Source organism: Phaenicophaeus curvirostris, chromosome 1, assembly GCF_032191515.1.
Source record: "Phaenicophaeus curvirostris isolate KB17595 chromosome 1, BPBGC_Pcur_1.0, whole genome shotgun sequence".
Classification (NCBI taxonomy): domain Eukaryota; kingdom Metazoa; phylum Chordata; class Aves; order Cuculiformes; family Cuculidae; genus Phaenicophaeus; species Phaenicophaeus curvirostris.
Window position 1 is genome coordinate 32,517,719 of NC_091392.1, and position 16,043 is coordinate 32,533,761.

The following is a 16,043-nucleotide window of genomic DNA, read 5'->3' on the forward strand; positions in this document are numbered from 1 at the left end:
TAGCAAAGACTTCTCCCAGGAGAGTAAATGTCAGTGTCCAATCTTCAGACTGAAGGGAGGCACATTGTGACCCTCAACTGCAGCGCCTTTCTATCCTGTCTTCAACATGGATGTATTTGATTTCATTGTTTCTAAAGAAAACTTTGCATTTGTTAGAATTACTTGAGAATGTGAAAGAGTTTAAAGAAGAAAACGTATTTTTTGTTTTCTGGCAAATATTTGGATTAAGTTCTTGATAAGAATGTTAGATAAAATGAGCAAAAGAAAGCATAACCTTGGGATGTACAAAACATCCATGCCTGGTTGCAGCTGTATCTCGATTTTTTGAGAGATACATCTCTGCTACAGATAGTCTGCAGCCAGAGTAGCTTCTCTTACATTCAAAGAAGAGCCAATAGTACTACTTTTGGACAAAATCCCTCAAAACCCTGATAAATAGCTCTTCTTTACTATTTTTTGAGGCCATTCTACAACCTCCAATAGTCATCTCATTACCTATGAAGCACCTCGCCACTCAACAGGGCATCTTAGACCCCTTTCTCTGAGCAAGCTAGTTCAACTGGCTCTAGCTGGTGGCTAGAACTAGGACCTTTGGTAAACAGTCAGAAAAACAAGTAGGAAGGGGCCTCGAGGATTGTCTGGTCCAAACTTTTTTGGCAAAAGTACATTGTAGACAAGGTGGCCGAGCACACTGTTCAGCTGAATTTTAGAAGTGTCCAATGTTGGGGAATCCACCACTTTCCTGGGGAGATTATTCCAGTAGCTGATTGTTCTCAGTGTGGAAAACTTTCTTCTTGTGTGCAGTTAGAATGTTTCCAGGAGTAACTTGTACCCATTGCCCCTTGTCTTTTCTATGTGATTCCTTGTGAAAAGGGAGTCTCCATTTTCTCTCTATCCATCCTTTAATACTGGAATATGATCATAAGGTCCCTCCTAAACCTTGTTTTCTGAAATGTGAACAGCTCTCCTAGCCTGTCCTCATATGCAAGGCTTCCCAGTCCTTTGATAATCTTTGTGGCCCTTCTCTGGACCCTCTCCAACCTTTTGCACAGTGGGGACCAAAGCTGAACATGATATTGCTGGTGTTGTCTGCCAAGTATTGAGTAGAGCAGAATAATGACTTCTTTCTCTCGGGCGGTGATGCCCTTGCTGGTGCAACCCAGCACCCTCTTGGCTTTCTTTGCTGCAGCAGCCCACTTCACTCACGTTGAGCTTATTGCTCACCCAGACCCCCAGGTTCCTTTCCACAGAGCAGCTTCTCAGCTAGGTAGAGGCTGTGCTGCACTGCTGGATTGTGTTTTCCCAGGTACAAGACCTTACATTTGTTGTTGTTAAACTTCATAACATTCCTGTTAGCCTGTTCTTCCTATCCAGGTCTTCCTGCAGGGTAGCTCTCCCTTCCAAAGTGTTCACTTCCCCATTTAGTTCGGTATAATTGGCAATCTTCATCAGGGTACGCTTGATCTCACCAAACCCCTCATCCAGATCACTTATAAAGTGGCCTGTCAGCCAGCTCCCCACCCATTGCACAGACCACTTGTCTAGACTGTAACACATCAGTTTCTTTAGGAGGAGGCTGTGGGAAACTGCACTGAAAGTCTTAGAGAAATCCAAGTAGATAATGTCCACTGCTACCCTCACATCAACCGAGCAGGTTACTTTGTTGTAGAAGATGATCAGATTTGTCAAGAGGGATTTGCCCTTAGTGAACCTGTGCTGGCTTTTCCCAATCACATGCTTTATTTAGCTTGTGATAGCCCCCAGGATAATTCGTTCCATAACTTTCCCAAGGACTGAAGTAAGATTGATGGGCCTGTAATTTCCTGGATCCTCCTTTAAGCTCTTCTTGCAGATGGGGGTGACGTTAGCCTTCTTCCAGTCTTCTGGGACATCCCCTGATCTCTGCAGCTTCCCAGAGATTATGGAAACCAGCCTCACAACCATGTCAGCCAGCTTTTTTACACTCAAGGTGGATATTATCAGAACCCATTGACTGGTACAGGTCAAGCTCCTATAACAGTTCAAATACAAACTCTTCTTTCACTGGTGGTGGATCTGTGCTTGCATCAACCTGGATGTATAGTATACACTAGAAGTTGAAATAATCCTGGTAATGATAAACTAGCTGCATTTAAAGTGTCTGACCTACACATATGTTTACACACAGGTCCAAACCCACACTTTAAAAGGGTTAGAATGTTTTTTTTTCAGGGATAATTTCAGTATTAACTGACTCTTGCTATGCTTTATCCTTATAAATACACATTAACCCCCCCTGCTTTTTGTTTCACTGTTTTTTAAAGTTTAAAACCAGGAGGGATAATTACATGCCCTGCATCTCAAACACCCTGAATTCTCACCCAGATCCCACAAATCCATGGAACCACGTGACTTCATTTGGACTATAGCATTTGGATTTATCAGAATAGAAGAGTCTGGGAAAGCAAGGCTGGTTTAAGCTGGCAGAGGGGAAGCTAAGGGGGAAGAAGAGAGCAAGCTATAAATATTTGAAGTGTAGTAGCAAAGATGACAGAGCCATTATCTTCTCAGTAGGATTGGCAGCCCAGATATGGCGTGAGAGCCACATACCAGAGTGTGGGAGGTTCAGGTTGGACTTCAGGAGGCTGGTAGTGCACCCTGGGAACACGTTTCTGCAGAGTCACCATTCTTGAAGATTTTCAAGATTTTGTGAGTCAAAGCCATGTCTGAGCTCACTTAGTGTTTGTGGCAGCCCCACTGTGAAACTGTTCAGTGCAAGAAGGAACATAAATATATTAAAGATACCCTCAAAACTACTGATGGCAGGAATATGATTGGGTGAGACGTGGCTAGACATTAGGCAAACAATACTCCATGCATCAGAAGCAAATTAAAAAAACGACCTACTGAGGAGTTCAATAGTCCATTGATTTCTTGAGGAGATTTACTGAAGGATGAGCAGCAGGTTTTGGCTTAAGAAATCTTTTAATCTTTACACATATGCTGTAAATACATAACTACCCTCAAAAGACCTCAAAGTTGTCCTTTGAAATATTAATATTCATATATTTTCCGAAAAAAAAATTAGGATAGTTGGTAAATGAATTAAATTCTTTGTAACAGAATAACTAATATGTTCTAAAATAAGGCTGCAACATCCTGTTTCTTCATTCCAAAACCACAATTTCTTCTTATCCCCAAGTTTATTCCAGTCTCTCTGGCAATAATGAGCTTCACAGGGCAAGTATGAAAATTTGCGTTTACAATTTGCTACAGTGAACTTAGGAAGAGCTAAAACAGAGTATTAAACTCAAGTGATTAATTTTAAGAAATAGAATTCCTTATAATAAACACAAGTTTCAAAATCATGGCTATAATTTACAATATATTAATTGTCTTATTACTGTGCATCTTGACTTAGTGTGCTTGTGACATCATGTATGACTGCAGAGGCACAGGTTATTTTATTCTCAATGCTACCACATCTCCCTGTTGTAATGATTCCTGCCAGTGCAGAGTGTAAGTAGTTATTGTTGCCCAGTATTTTTAAGAAGAAAGGAATGACAGAGAGTTTCAGGTACATGACATCTAAAAAAAGGCACTTCATGCAATGATTAAGAAAGGAGACAACTTGCCTTAGGGTCTGTGTGATCTCAATGGAGGAAGATAGGAACATCTCAGAAAATTATTCAGCCCACCTGGAAGGGGCTTATGGTCTCTAGAAAGCTTCCTTAATACATTTCAGTCAGGTGCTTAAAGATTGATGATATGAGTATGGGCTTTGAAAAAGGTGTATGTGTTATTTAATACTATTTAGAAGGAGGACTTACTACGTAATTATTTTTTTGCATTCTTTCTATTTCAGTGATGTCAGGAATAGACAAAAAAATCCTCTCTGGATTTTTACCCCAGGCTTTCTGTTCCACACCCTCACATAAAAAAAATCGCTTCAGTGGTGTCAATTCCCCCTCCATTATTTTCAGAACACATTTGGGAACATCTTGCACTGTCAGAACAATTATTGCTGGCTCCAAGCTGTGCCTGAGCAAAGGCAGGGTCTACCTGGAGATTTTCACTGAAAGCCTATGTCTATTGTTTGCTCTAAAAGTGCTCACGTGTGCTAGAAAGAACATATTGTCCATGCTCTACATGGAATGAGACTGAGCAAACAAAACTGCAGGGCAGAGGAATGACGAATTCGCTAGGTAGTGAATAGCCACTGCTGGATAACATGCAATATAATACCGCGGGTTTATATGTTTTAAAATCTCATGGCTCACTGAAGAATACTAAGGTGTTAGATCACTTTAGCCTAGCTCTTCTCTATGCTGATCTATATAAGAAGTCTTAACACTGGTGATTGTTTGGAGCTTCATGTTGCAGTTTATCCAAACTCTTCACACTGTGTCATTTGCTAAGGGTAGAGAACTGCCCTTTCAGCTATCAGAAAGCTCATGCTTTCTCATAGCTGCTGCCATGTTCTGACCAAATGTGAGTGAGTTAATTCAGGCTTTCGAATGTGCCATTCGTTTGACATCTGTGACTTGAACAGTGAATGATGCTGAGACTCAGGGGCTCTGGGAGCACCCAGAGCTGCACACTAGGCATGTCTTTGGGACCTCTACTTCTTTTAAGATCTGGAAAACTCACAGGTCCAGATCTGCTGGGTGAAAAGGAGTCAAACCTAATTTGATAGTTTGCTCCCCATCCTCGTTTGAGGAGGCTAATTTTTGAAGCAGCTACAATGATGCCTGCATCCTAAACAATTCATCAGAAGCAGCTCAACTCAGATCCAACCTGTCAGAACATTTCATCCAGGTGGTTTCCAGCTCTGCTGCCACCTCTCGTGGATGTCTTTCAGATACGAGTAAGGAAAGGTTTGCAGCAGGAGTACTTGCTAGGCTAGCCTGGTTGTGTCTCCCTCTTACTTGGGCCCCATTATCTGTCCCATTGAATGGCCAGACCTTTCCACAATGGCATGTATCCACAGCTAACTACCATGAGATAAATATATTTCCAGTCACATAGGCTGGGGAGATCTCACCATCCATCACTTGATAGGGAACACATAAATACATTTTTGTTCATATCTAGTCAGCCAGAGAAGCCGATATTTGTTTAGTAGCGTACAGCTCTCAAATGTCTCCATATGTGCTGGCAAGACGTGTTAAGATGGAAGAGCTGGCCACCACTACTCCTCATCTCAGAGTAACAGAGTGAAGGCCAGGAAAAGCTCTCATGAAACCATCTAAATTGCACTAGAGTGTAGCCAGCAGGTCAAGGGCAGGAAAGAGATGATTCCCTTCTAACAGGCACTTTTGAGCCTTGCGCATCCAAGGAGTACAGCAACGTGGTTGTAGAGTGCAAAGCATGCAAAGAGAGGTTGAGGGAGCTGGGCTTGGTCAGGCTACAGAAAAGAACGCTAAGGAAAGATGTTACTGTTGTCTGCAACAACTAATTGGGATATGGAATAGAGAGAGACAGGCTTTCCTTGGAAGCAGGGAGGCACTTAACACAATCGCCTAATGGCAGAGTTAACAACACCTAAGCCCTTCCTGACTGAGACCACAAGAGTAGTTGTAGCCTCCATGGTGAGCTAAGGAAAAGAGGCAGGCAAGGGGGTAGGGAACCACTTTTGTAGGACCATTGACCTGACTGAATAGAAGGGGTAAGCTCTTCCTAATAGGCATTTGTTTAGCCTGTCCTTGACCATGTTTGTGTTAACCTTGATTTGACCATTTGTATTTTGGTCATCGTTACATTAGAAGTCAATGAGTTTTTATAAAGCATGTGAAAAAATGCACTGAAAACTTAGATTCACTGGTAATCTTCAGGGTCTGCGACTACATTTCTGTTTACAGAAATAACAATGTGTTCATATAAACTAAATGCGAATAAAATCGGCCCAAGAAAACAATGATTCCCCTTTCATTAGCAGACTCTGTGGGAGGACAATATTTCTATTTGTGCCATCCAAGCAGTGTATAATGCTTTGCAGCACTTAACAACATTACTTACACCCTGAGAGTAGAGTCAGCTCTTTAGAAGAAATTAGGATGAAGTACCACTCTTAAAAAGACTTATGTTTACACGAGGGAAAAAGCAAGCCTTTGGGGACCCATGGGTGTTAACAGCTAAGAAGGATTTCCCATTAATTAAAATGAATGAAAAAGAGTTGAAACGAATACATTCCTGATCTGGTCGAGTGGGAGTCCATTACTCTTTTCTGGCAGGGAGATGGAGATGCTGTACACCTAGTCCTGATCTTCCCACGTGCTCTGCCTAATAGGCATTTGTTTAGGGCATAAAATTTAATTCCTGGTTCTCCTGCAGACCTTTGCTGCCATCTTGAACATTCCTCTAAGACAATGTCTGCGGAGAGCTTAGGCACCACAGTGGCCATCAGAGTTCTCACCAATGTATTAGCTACTGACACTTCCGCTTGGGAAGGTCCCACAGGTGCACAGAGTCCTGTCTGGCATGAACACCACCTGGGCAGGGCTGAGAAACTCAAGACCTGGGCAACGCAGTCTCTACAAAGTCACAGTTTCTTCACTGTTCAGTCTGCCCAATCTGTTTAAAATATACCAAGCAAACACTTAACAGTATTAGACCTGGCAGCCTAATGAAGCTTCAGTTTTCCCCTGCTGTGCTCCTAAGTGTTCCATGGATTAGACTGACTTTGAGCATGGGCAAAGTCAGTGCATGTCTGCTCAAAACACACTTTGTAGAAAAACTCACAGCAGCTCATAACAGGGTGTCACAACATCTGCAGTGGATCTAATCCAGTCTCTGCTCCCCAGTAATCCATCTGCAAAACTGGGAATGCAGTACATCCCTATTTCACTTGGACATCACAGGAATAAGTACATTTAAGGATAAGTAGCATAGGAGAGTCATTTATCAATTACTTAATGAGTGAATGATATAGAAATGCCACATAAAAATCTAAGATTCAAAAAGGGCTAAAAATATCAAAAACATACTCTGTGAATCATTCTTGTTCTTACATCTTTTTCTGTTGAAACATCATCTCTAGAAAAGCTTTGTCTTTGTCAGTTCCACATGCTTCTCTTGATAATGTTTCTTACCCCACAGTACTGACTTTTTGTAATGCTTTATTAATTCCTAAAAAAAAAATAATAAAAAAATCACCAGATGACTTATAAGAATGATTCATGTTATTGCTATTGCTCATTATTATCATTTGGCACATGAGACAATGCCTGGCTGTACATTTTTCCTCTTTCAAAAGAGAAATCTGGCTCAGCTCTGAAGGCTACAAATTCTGTTTATTATACTAGCTGAAACATGTTTATTACGCTGCCATGTTTTCATATCCCTCCTGCTACCTTGTGCAAAACATACTTTTGCCATGACCAAACTGTGAAAATTCTGCAAAGTTTTGCCCTCACTGATGAAATCATTGATCTACTGAGTTCAACAGCCTCACGTGATGGTAGCCAGCGCCTGACAGAATCACAGAATCACTAGGTTGGAAAAGACACCCCAGGGTCATGGAGTCCAACCATTCCTGTCAAACGCTAAACCATGCCCCTCAGCACCTCATCCACCTGTGCCTTAAACACCTCCAGGGAAGGTGAATCAACCACCTCCCTGGGCAGCCTGTTCCAGTGCCCAATGACCCTTTCCATGAAAATTTTTTTCTGATGTCCAGCCTGAACCTCCCCTGGTTGAGCTTGAGGCCATTCCCTCTTGTCCTGTCCCCCGTCACTTGGGAGAAGAGGCCAATTCCCTCCTCTCTAAAACCTCCTTTCAGGTAGTTGTAGAGAGCAATGAGGTCTCCCCTCAGCCTCCTCTTCTCCAGGCTAAACAACCCCAGCTCTCTCAGCTGTTCCTCATAAGGCCTGTTCTCCAGCCCCCTCACCAGCTTTGTTGCTCTTCTCTGGACTCACTCCAGAGCCTCAACATCCTTCTTGTGGTGAGGGGCCCAGAACTGAACACAGTATTCGAGGAGCAGTCTCACCAGTGCCGAGTACAGAGGGAGAATAACCTCCCTGGACCTGCTGGTCACGCCGTTTCTGATACAAGCCAAGATGCCATTGGCCTTCTTGGCCACCTGGGCACACTGCTGGCTCATGTTCAGTCGCTGTCAACCAACACCCCCAGGTCCCTCTCCTCCAGGCAGCTTTCTAGCCAGACTTCTCCTAGTCTGTAGCACTGCACAGGGTTGTTGTGCCCCAAGTGCAGGACCCGGCATTTGGCCTTGTTACACCTCATGCCATTGGACTCTGCCCAGCGGTCCAGCCTGTTCAGATCCCTTTGCAGAGCCTCCCTACCCTCCAGCAGATCCACACTTCCACCCAGCTTAGTACTATCTGCAAACTTACTGAGGGTGTATTTGGTCCCCTCATCCAGGTCATTGATAAAGACATTGAACAGGGCTGGACCTAGCAGACTGTCCTCCACTACTCAGTACTCCATCTAATCCTGATAGGCACTCCATGGGGAAGATGCCTCCATGAATTCCAGTCCTAATTCATGAGGTCTCCTGAGTTTTAAGCTCTGTTCTTTCCTAAAAAATATCAGTTAGAAACGGTCATGTACTGCCTGTCTGTATTGTTGTGATAATGGCATTTGATCAAGAGAAGATGGAGTAGATATATGTAATAGCTAAAAATAACAGTGATAAAACAACAGCAATGGTAACCTTATTTTCATGGGGCAGCTGCAATGAATTTGTGCAGAACCTTTGCTGACAGGCTTTCCAGGCACTTAAAGCTGCACTGATGCCGCAGCTTGATGGTCAGAAGTCTGACAAACGACTTTCTGAACATAAACAGCAATCAAAGAAAGTCACCTTAGGGAAACTCAGTTACTGTTGACATCTCCTTGATTGTGGACCATATCTGAAAGACTAACAAGCTCTACCTCCTGGGCCTGGTGTCTGGAAAAGTGAATGTTGCCTCCTGAATTTTGCTGTTGAATCTAATGAATTGCATTACTTTCCCCTGAAAAATCTTTCACTGTCAGGATTATCTGTGATTTGATAACTAATAAGATGTTGCTAGAAAAGCACTAAAGGTTCGTGGTGGGATGAAGACCTCCCAAAGACTTTGCAATGACTTCACTATGTATTGTCACTGTCAAAGACCCAGAAAGTTTACACGGGTGTGGCTAGGACCCTGCACTTGCAGTTCATATAGGGTTACGTATAGCACTCTTCCTCCACATATGAACTTAAGTGATATTGCATCAAAACTGGAGCCAATGAGATGGGTTTTCAATCAGTCTAAACACTATTGGGAAAGGGAGGGAACCAGTGACCGATGGATCTGGGCTCCTGCTTCTTGCTCCACAGATGCCGGCTGGGTTTAAACTCCAGAGGAGTGATGCTATCACTATGATCTCACAACTCCCTTAAGTCAACATAAACAAATGCTGATGCTAGAAGAGGCAGTGCCAGCTTCCCATTGACCCAATCACTGTTTTCACTCTCCTTGCCTCCCCAGTGACTGCAAATAGTCATAAATACATATAGGAGGGGGAAAAAAAAGAGGCTAGTTTTAACCAGAGCATTGCCCTGTTCCCACTAACCATGTGGCTGCATGAACATCTGGCAGAAGGGAGAGAGACATGCAAGATGGAATAAGCAGGCAGAGGACTGGAAGGTAAGCTATGACTGCTTATTCCAATATAAACTGATTGTGGAGCTAGTGAGTGACCTACAGCCCTTGTACGATGTTCCCTCAGGGCTAAAGAGGAGTGGAGGGTGGGTGTGCAAAAGCAGGTGGCAGACTTCCCTGGTCCGTTATATCTGGATTAGGCAGATAAGATGAGACCCATTTTCTGACTCCAAGAAAACACTGTCAGAAATGTGTAAGCAAGTCTAAACATAGCTAAAGAACCCTTCACTTACACAGTGCTTCACATTATCCATGATGACATCCAAAATCAAGTACTGATAATTTCTACTGAAACATAACCTAGTCAGCTTGCTCTTTTGAATCAAACCTGTTGTCTCATCTTTCTTTTGAAATGAAAATCACTAGCTTCATGAAAAGTTTTTATGTTTCAGGAAGTTATATTGAGAATAATGTTTCTTAATAATGATTCTTATAATGGTATTACTTAAAACAATTAAATCAATTAGTTCAATAAAATTCTTCAACTGAACTGCAATATTTTGGCACTGTGACTGACTGAGTTTACTGCCTTTCCAATTAATGAGAGATTGGTTCCTTTAGCAATTACACTCTGATTAGTCTGCAGCAAGAACATTTTCCATTACTCATCCCCCACTGTTATCAAATGGCCTTTATTGCTGGCTTTTCATCCTTTCTTTAATCCTAAATTAACAGAGTTTATCACAATCCTTGCTCAGTAGAACTCTTGGAGAATAATTGTTTTCAAATTTATCTGTACTAAATCTTCGAAGTAACATTTGTAGACACTGAAGCATCATGCCAGCTACAACCACCTAGTGTTTTTTGCTTATTTCCAAAATCGTAGCTGTGGCTCTTAAAGGAAAAAGTAAGAGTTAATGTCAAAAAGTGGGATAAAATAGAAACTGTTTATCACAAAATAGCATAAAGAATCTTTTCATAGCCCAAGTAATCAAGCTTCTCTCGAGGTGGGATAATTGTCAATCAAGCTCTCAATTCAAACACAGCTGCTAAAAATCAGAGACAGATGAAGGCAGGCACTTCACTGCAGTTTGAGCACCTAACTCAGAACCGAGAGTCTTGGCAGTACCTGAGGCCCTGTTGTAACCCCATACACTTATAAAAGCTCTCAGAAGTCCAAATTGGAGGGATTTGTCTTTCTAAAGCTGAAAAAAAATGTATTTGCTATGCTTGTTAAAATGGTATTTAAGGAGAAAAATCTGTTAGTACACTAGCTTTTTTTTTTAAACAAAATTAAGCATTAAACAAAAAGTGGTTCTTAACTTCCAATTGGTAATTAGTATTTCTTTTAATAAAACCCTTTTAGTAAAACTTTTTCCTGGCTCAACAGACTGAACAAATGTGACAGAGAAAGCTGTGAGTGTATTGCAATAAACAGTCAACCGTTCCTGCAAAGATTCATGCTTCTTTATTTTTCTCTTCCATGTTGAAAGTAATCAGAAATTATATATAAAAGTATTGCTAAGAGAGAGCTGTATTTATATTTTTATTTTTTATATTTTCTATTTTGTCATTATTAGTTTCCATGTCCTTTTTTTTCTCGAATGTTAGAAATTATTCAATATGTTATAATTTTGTCACACTACTTGAACTAAAACTAGAAATCAACAACTCCCACAGGAAATTAATATTTTACTATTTTTAAGCTGCACATTCATACATCACTATAGTTTATTATATTATTGTGTAATTTTCAACAAATAACGATCAGTACTTTCGTAAGTCTGAAAAACACAATTCCCAGGTGATGACCATGACCCTAGAAAAAGTCTAGAGAAAACAACCTCATTACGAGACATACCTTGCAATAGATATTTGTTTAACTGGAAATCCACAAGAGCAGTTGCCCAGTGAAATGGTACATATTTGCTTCTGAATCCTTTCTCAAAGACACTATTTAAACATGAAGATGAACTGAGCTGGATTTCTCCCCTCCTCCATTCCAGCAAAACAAGGAGACTCAGAAGGTAAAAGTTGTTTTGTTATTGCAAGTAGTGCTATGTGGTAAGTCAGAAATTGACTTTGTATAGTCCTGTTTAAATATGAAGGTGGTAAACTTCCATATTCCTGTACAGATGCAATGTCTGTGTGCACTGCTCAGCAACATTTCTATTTGAAAATGAATATACTTCTATTTCTAGACATGTTTGTGTATAGAGCTCCTTTTTGTCCATATTTGGCTTGATATTAAAGACCTGGCTACCCTAGCTTCACCACTTTGGTGAGAGAGAAATAAGAATTACTGTACAGCTAATACTAGTCCAGTTCAAGATACATGTGCAAATCTGGTTCTGATTTATGTTTAACTGCAGACAACTGACAATAATAAGGGTTTTATGATGTTTGCAGCTGGACTAGCTACCAGTAAATTTCACACGCAGTATCCTGAACAGCAATAGGTGATAAAAGGTTTTTCAGTCACCGATGTTGTGGGCTAAGTTCAGTGCTTTGACCTAGAGAGGAAATTTTGTGCATGCTCAGCCAGTCGCATTTTACACTTCCTTTCTGGGCTGTTTTAGCTTTTCTTCTGCCAGTGGCTACATGCGAATCCCTTTAGCCTGTCAACGCCTAACTTTAATTAGCTGCAGAAATTTCTCATAGTGTTCCTTCTCTCTTGAAGCTGCTTTCTGCAACCATTCTGACTACCCAGGAAAAAAAAAAAAAAAAGGAAAAAGAGTCAGGATTAAGAAAAGGCAGGTAATCAATGGACCATGGCTGAAGTGGTGTCACTCTTCTCCACTGTCAGCAAAATACGTGAATTGTCAGAAAAAGCTTGATCTTGTATCACTTCTGCTGTTGTGGGCAGCATTTATGCATGTGACCAACTTCACTGTCATGGAGGAAGATCTGAAATAATTTAATGATATGCTCAGTGCCACAAAACCAAACTTTCTCAGAGCCGGAATGGTATTTTCTGTAATAAGATAGAAACAAAAAAGTACAAGATGTGTCATACTTTTACGATGTGTGAGAATTCACAACTAAAAAGGTCCATCAGCTACTTACTCTTTCCTTTGCCTTGCACCACCTGCATTGATGTCTGTAGGCAATAAACCATAAAGTAGAAACATGGACTGAATCCTGAGATACTCATTCAGGCTAAACTCTTATTACTGGCAGCGGAAGATCTGCCTGAGTAACCTTCTGATCCTCTAATTTTTTCATCATTGAAAGGAAAAATACTAAGTCACATTCCTACTGCATCCAGCAATTTTGCTTCTCTCAGTTTCAGTAATCAGAACATTACCCACTAATCTGGTTTAAAGGAAGAAGGGTAAAAGCTTGCCTCCTAGCAGAGCTTGAAGTAGGCTTGAGAAGCAGAAGTTTGTTCTTTAAATTTCGTTCTTTGCTTTCATAGTGGAATTTTACAATTCTTGTTAATTTACCTTGTCTTTTCTCCTCCTCTGCAATGCTTTTAACACTAATTTCTGAAATATGACTTTTAAATTTTCAGATTTAATTGCTAGATAAATTAAATAAAAAAAGGAGAAAAATCACCTATATTACAAACCAAAAGTGTTCTGTAAATTAAGTTGATGAAATGCTAGAAAAACAGGAAGAAATTACATTTTTTTGTTGCAATGTTATGAAATTTTCGTTTTGCTTTGAAGCAAACTTTACCTTGGAACAAAATGGGTTAACCCTACTGTTTTTAATAGTGTATAGAGAAAGAGCCCATGAAATCCAAATAATCAAATGAATAATACTGACTGGATGGTACTTCTGACTACTGCTGCTTGCAAAACTCATTGGTAATAGTGACCTACGATGTATTTTTCAAGTCCTAATATTCAGTTCTGATGAGAGGAAAAGGGTGGTCATAATTTCTTCTTTATTTCAAAATAATTTTGTGAAAACCATTTAGTGCCTGTACTGTGTTTTGACTGGCTAAAATGCTGCATAGGTGCTCACCTTTTATTGGGCACGTGACCTTAACGTAATTTTCTCTCTATTTCTTAATAACACAATTCTTATATTTATTATTACTTCCTTTGCACTCTGAGCTATTTAGGTATGAAATGTTCCAGTAGTTGATATCTCATATAAGGCTGTTCTTTCCATGATTTGAAAGTGAAATCCAGAATATTGACAACATGTTGAATCTTCTCCTTTTCTGAACTTTACACACTCAGATAATACCATTGATTTTTTTTTAGCGATGCGAATTATCACAACATGTTTCTGAATTTTTACTTTCTAATGTTACTAGTTTACAGCAACAGACTAAAATAACATCAGTTTATGTAGAATGGGCTTCTCCTCCATGACTTTCAAGGTCTGGAATCCATGTCTTACTAGTAGTCCATAAGACTTTTGGTAAAGATGAGGTCATATTTCCAGAATGACATGATAAATGTCTATCATAAGAATACTGAAGGTAACAACAAGAAGTCAGTGCCACCAGTGAAGTTCATTATGAAGTGTTACATTTATCAAAACACAAAAGCCATGAAAATTTATAATTATCTTCAAAATAATCCGTTATGGCTCAGTAAAGTAATGGTCTGTTAGTCCATACCTTTGTCATCTCAAGGTTATACTTTGAACACATTCTGGCTGGTACTGTCCATAAGGAAACCAGAGAAGCATCAACTTAACATGTAGGCACACAACCTCCTAACGGATAATGGGAGATGGCTTTTAACACATTGCCCTGATGCATCACGCTATTTTCTGCTGCTTTTTTCAAGATAGCTCAGACACTACTTTCTGGGTTCCACTTATTTGAAAAAACTCTCTTTTTTTTTTTTTCATACATGAGATTAATGAAGATGCTGTGCTTTACCCTGCTGATATTGTATGGCTGTTCACCCTTGGAGTCTGAAAACTGTTTTCTGGTGAAGACTCTTAAATGTAGAACCTAGCTCTCTCCTTCCAGCCTTTCTTGCTCCAGATTTATATGCACAAGTGAAGGAAAGAGAAAAAAGAAAGTCACTTTGACTTGCTCTTTTAGAAGGATTTATTTGCATATTGATGAATAATATTGAGGATAATTAATTTGCAAAATATGAATACAGGATCTTAATGGGAAAAAAGATTAATTATTAGTGCTTCATGGTGGTAATTCTTTTGAAAACTGGATAGGCTAATATTTTAGTCATATTATATCCATAGGTATTTGCCATAAGAACTGTAGAATTCATTATGTTTTATTATTCCTTTATTTATATCACTGGACATTATTTTTTATTGTTGTTGCTTTTGGCCCAGAACACGGCAATCTTAGATACTCACTTGTGTCTGGAAAAAAAGGCCTTCCAACAGAAGGTTGGAGGTGCATGGTCTATTTCTGATCATCTACTGCTGTAATACTTGATTTTGTGGAACTTGAGATCTATTCGATCATATGACACTTCAGAAACCAAGCAACAAGTTAGCAACATCCAGATATTGTAGCACTTCAAAAGAGTCACCCCCCCAAACACTATCAAATTTTTTTGAGGATCTTTATGACCTAATTTAACATGAAGGGCTTTGATTTATGCTGTATAAAACCCCAGCTTCTATAGTTTATATCAGGGCAACATCTGAAACAACTTGCATTTCTCTCTTTCTGACTATTGGAGTAAATTCTCGAAAAATACCAGCTAATGATGTACATTTATGATCTGTTTGAGTTTGTCCATCCAACCGTGTTCTTCCTGACTTTTGGGAAAGATGTGTTTGCTCAGTCACTCTGTTCAGCCAATTCAGTAATCAGTATCCACTCTTACTGGCTGACTTGAAGCACAGAAGAAACTGTTCCACTTAAACCTATAGTCTTCATAAGGTCAACATGCAAGCACATATGCAAGTCCCATAATAATAATAATCAGACCTTATGGGCAAGATAGAATAGGTTGTTTATTTTATTGTAAGTTTTAACTTTTCAGCCCGGGTCCTTATAACCTATAAATTTATACAAATGCATAATTCAAGAGTTATGTTGACATACACAGAGGAGCTCGTAGAGAAAAATATTCTCAGAAAGTTATTTTCTCTTTTTCAAAGCAAATGATTAGAAAAATAAACAGGTGCCAAGAAGATAAGCATATTTGATTACTCCCAGCAATGCACTGCTTTCTTATGTGTTAACCTGGAGAGTAACTCAAATACTTGCTCAAGAAGTATGTCCAGAATCTACTAGTAAAATTTCTGATGCCATTTAGTTTAATTGAGCCATTAAATACAAGAACTAAGGACCTGGTTCTCCTTTACACAAATGGCTCTTTATGCCACTCTGGCAGTACAGAAGGGCTGTAAAACAAGTAAAGCAATTAATGCCTGACTGAATGCCTACTGTCACAGACTGGAACAGTGAAATGAAAACTAACCTCCACATTTTTCTACTGATTTTTCTAAATGTGAAGTCCCATAACTGTCATCAAAATCAGTAGCGACTAAAGAACAGAAACACATCCACTGATTTTTTATTTG

At 39.8% G+C, this 16,043-nt stretch overlaps 1 protein-coding gene and 1 long non-coding RNA gene across 3 annotated transcripts in view; one reads left to right on the forward strand and one right to left on the reverse strand.

Moving 5' to 3' along the window:
• Positions 1–11,518, reverse strand: part of SLC38A4 (solute carrier family 38 member 4) — a 33,748-nt gene extending 22,230 nt beyond the window's left edge. The window contains exon 1 of the mRNA XM_069852105.1: positions 11,428–11,518. The gene's annotated coding sequence lies outside the window, so the exon portion shown is untranslated. The remainder of the gene's footprint in view (positions 1–11,427) is intronic.
• Positions 9,454–16,043, forward strand: part of LOC138718017 (uncharacterized) — a 53,018-nt gene continuing 46,428 nt past the window's right edge. Inside the window, exon 1 of one of the 2 annotated variants that reach the window (XR_011336999.1) lies at positions 9,454–9,611. This is a non-coding gene — a long non-coding RNA (uncharacterized lncRNA). Of the gene's footprint in view, positions 9,612–11,492; positions 11,594–16,043 lie in introns of those variants that run through there. The other variant, XR_011336994.1, reaches the window with a different exon arrangement.